Below are 4,131 nucleotides of genomic sequence, written 5' to 3' on the forward strand. Positions count from 1 at the left end.
CATAGAGTTGAAAGGGACCTCCTGGGCCATCTGGTCCAACCCCCTGCTCAAAGCAGGATTCGCTAAATCATCCCAGTCAGATGTCTGTCCAGCCTCTGTTGAAGACTTCCATTGAAAGGAGAACTCACCACTTCTCATGGCAGCCTGTTCCACTCATTGATCACTCTAACTGTCAAAAAGTTTTTCTAATATCTAATCTGTGTCTCCTCCCATTCAGTTTCATCCCATTGCTTCTAGTCTTTCCTTGTGCAAATGAGAATAAAGTTGATCCTTCTACAATGTGACAGCCCTTGAGATATTTGTAGACAGCTATTAAGTCTCCTCTCAGTCTTCTCTTTTGCAAACTAAACATTCCCAAATCCTGCAACCTTTGCTCATAAGACAGGGTTTGCAGACCGGTCACCATTCTGGTCACTCTTTTCTGAACTTGCTCCAGTTTGTTGATGTCTTTTTTAAAATGTGGTGCCCAAAACTGGACACAATATTCCAGATGAGGTCTGACCAAAGAGGAGTAGAGGGAAATAATGACTTCACGTGATCTAGACTGTATGCTTCTGTTAATACATCCTAGAATTGCATTTGCCTTTTTTGCTGCTGCATCACACTGTTGACTCATATTCAGTCTGTGATCTATTAATATACCCAAGTATTTTTCACATGTGCTGTTGTTTAGCCCTATTCCTCCCATTCTGTATATGCTTTTTTCATTTTTATTGCCCAGATGTAGTACTTTGCATTTTTCCCTGTTAAAAACCATTCTGTTAGTTGCTGCCCACTTCTCCAGTTTATTTATATCTTTTTGAATCCTCTCTCTCTCTTCTCTAGTATTAGCTATCCCTCCTAGCTTTGTGTCATCAGCAAATTTAATCATTTTACCCTCAATTCCTTCATCTAAATCATTGATCAAGATGTTGAACAATCCAGGGCCCAGGACAGAGCCCTGTGGTACCCCACTTGAGACATTCTTCCAACTGGATGTGCAACCATTTACAACCACTCTTTGGGTCCGATCACTAAGCCAGTTATGAATCCACCTAACAGTTGCCTTGTCCATTCCATACTTAGTCATTTTTTCAATAAGGATTGTATGAGATACTTTGTCAAATGCTTTGCTAAAGTCAAGATATACTATATCTACAGCATTTCCTTGATCCACCCAATCAGTGATTCCGTCATAGAAGGAAATTAAGTTAGTCTGACTTGACTTATTAGTTACAAACCCATGCTGACTCTGTTTAATCACTTCATTCTTATCCAGGTACTGACATACATGTTGTTTAATAATTTGTTCAAAATCTTTCCTGGTATAGAAGTCAGACTCACCGGCCTATAGTTGCCTGGGTCCAGCTTCTTCCCCGTTTTGAAGATAGGAACAACATTTGCTCTTCTCCAGTCTTCTGGGACTTCTCCTGTTCTCCAAGAATTTTCAAAGATTATGGAGAGGGGTTCAAAAATTTCTTCTGCTATCTCCTTCAGTACTCTGGGGTGTAATTCATCTGGACCTGGAGACTTGAATTAATTTAGGTTAGCTAAGTGTTTCCTCACTATCTTTCTGTTTATAGATATCCTGGATTCTTATATTCCCTTAATAGGACAGTGAAGAACAGTTGATGTTACATTTCCTTTCTGAGAGAAAACAGATGCAAAATAGGAATTTAAAAGTTTGGCCTTCTAAACATCCTGTCTTACCATTTCATCATTTTAATCCTGTAAAAATCCTATAGCATCTTTGACTTTTCTTCTACTTTTGACATATCCCCAAAATCCTTTATTATTGCTTTTGACATCTCTTGCAAGCCTCAATTCATTGTCACTTGTCAGCTTTAATAATCTGATTTGTGCCCTGCAGGTTCTGCAGACAGCATTATATTCTTCTAGATATGCCTCCCTCTTTCCATTTTATAAACATTTTTTTCTTCCTTTTTAGCATGTGCTTAAGTTCTGTGTTCATACATCCAGGTTTCCTTAAATGCTTCCTATTCTTCCCTCTTTTCGGAATTGTTAACAATTGTGCTTTGAGAATTTCAATTTTCAAGATTTCCCATCCTTCCTGGACATTTTTGTCTTTAAGGATATCCAGCCATTGGATCCCTCCAATTCTCTTTCTGAATCCCTTAAAATCTGCCTTTCTGAAATCTAACCTTGAAGTCTGAGTCTTCACAGGTCTTCCTCCTCTAGTTATCCAAAATTCTAAAATAGCATGGTCGCTACCTCCTAGGGTCCCAGCCACCTTTACCTCCTCAACCATTTCCTCATGATATTCCTGAATATTTGGCTGATTTTTCTGATGTATTTAGTGAGAGTAAGTCTGCTTCTTTGCTTCCTCATAGGAGTTATGACAGTGCAATTGAGTTAATGCCCGGGTGTAAATTTCCCAAGGGTCGGCTTTTCAACTTATCGGTACCCGAACATAATGCTATGCGATTTTATATAAAGGAGTCATTGGAGAAGGGTCATATTAGACCATCCTCTTCACCTTTAGGTGCTGGGTTTTTTTTGTGGCCAAGAAAGATGGTTCATTAAGGCCTTGTATTGACTATCGTTCCCTTAACAAAATCACTGTTAGATATCAGTACCCGTTAGCCCTGATTTCTGATTTATTTTCCAGAGTTAAAAATGCCTGCTGGTTTACCAAGCTTGACCTCAGGGGGGCGTATAATCTTATTCGCATCAAGCACAGGGATGAACGGAAGACGGTGTTTAACACTCTGGAGGGACATTTTGAGTACCTGGTGATGCCTTTTGGGCTCACTAATGCCCCTTCTGTCTTCCAATCTTTTATGAACGATATTTTCTGGGACCTTGTGGATAAGTTTTTGATCATCTATCTGGATGATATTTTGATCTTTTCCAGTGATTGGGATTCTCATGTGGAACATGTCCGGACTGTGTTCCGGATTTTGAGGGAAAATTCCCTGTATGTTAAGGGATCGAAGTGCCTCTTTGGTGTTCAGAGGATTTCATTTTTTGGGATTCATTTTGTCCCCGTCGGCTATTGAAATGGACCCAGCCAAGGTACATGTCATTTATGATTGGGTTCAGCCCACTTCTTTGAAGGCTCTCCAGAAGTTTTTGGGTTTTGCTAATTTCTACCGTAAATTTATAAGTAATTTTTCTGGTATTGTCAAACCACTGACTGATCTGACCAAAAAAGGCACTGATGTGGTGAATTGGTCTCCAGAGGCAGTCTCGGCATTTCAGGAGCTTAAGCGGAGATTCACTTCTGCTCCGGTTCTACGGCAACCTGATGTCTCACTCCCATTTCAGGTGGAGGTAGATGCTTCTGAGATTGGTACAGGACCCGTTTTGTCCCAAAAAGATCCGGTGACTTCTAAAATGAATCCCTGTGCCGTCTTTTCTCGAAAATTCTCCCCATCTGAACGTAACTATGACTTGGGGAATCGGGAATTGTTGGCCATGAAATGGGCATTTGAAGAGTGGAGACATTGGTTGTAGGGAGCTAGACACCAAGTTGTGGTCCTCACCGACCACAAGAATTTGATTTATCTTGAATCAGCCAAATGCTTGAATCCTAGTCAGGCTAGGTGGGCCTTGTTTTCACGTGTTTTGTTTTTGTGGTATCTTTTCTTCCGGGCACTAAGAATGTTAAGGCGGACGCCCTTTCTAGGAGTTTCTTTGCGGATTCTCTTGTTGTGACCGAGCCTACTGCCATTCTAAATGAGGATGTAGTTCTTTCCACCATCTCACCCAATTTGAGACGTGTCCTGGAGGAATTTCAGGAGGACAAACCTGAACGTTGCCCTATGGGAAAGTTGTATTTCCCTGACCAGTGGAGGAAGAGAGTAATGTCTGAAATTCATTGCTCCGCGTTGGCTGGTCAGCCAGGTATTTTTGGTACCAGAGATTTGATGAGTCGGTCTTTTTGGTGGCCTGCCTTATCTCGTGTTGTCAGGAATTTTGTGCAGTCCTGTGGGACTTGGTCTCGGTCCAAACCCTGTTCTCATTCTAGTGGGTTGATAATGCCCCTGCCGGTGCCCAAGAGGCCATGGACCCATATCTCAATGGATTTTATTTCCGATCTTCCTGTCTCTCAGAGAATAACTGTTATCTGGGTGATTTATGACAGATTTTCTAAGATGAGCTATCTTGTACCACTCCTAAAGTTGCCAT

Source organism: Dendrobates tinctorius, unplaced genomic scaffold (genome assembly GCF_039654945.1).
Source record: "Dendrobates tinctorius isolate UK_male_01 unplaced genomic scaffold, ASM3965494v1 ptg000370l, whole genome shotgun sequence".
Taxonomy (NCBI): Eukaryota; Metazoa; Chordata; class Amphibia; order Anura; family Dendrobatidae; genus Dendrobates; species Dendrobates tinctorius.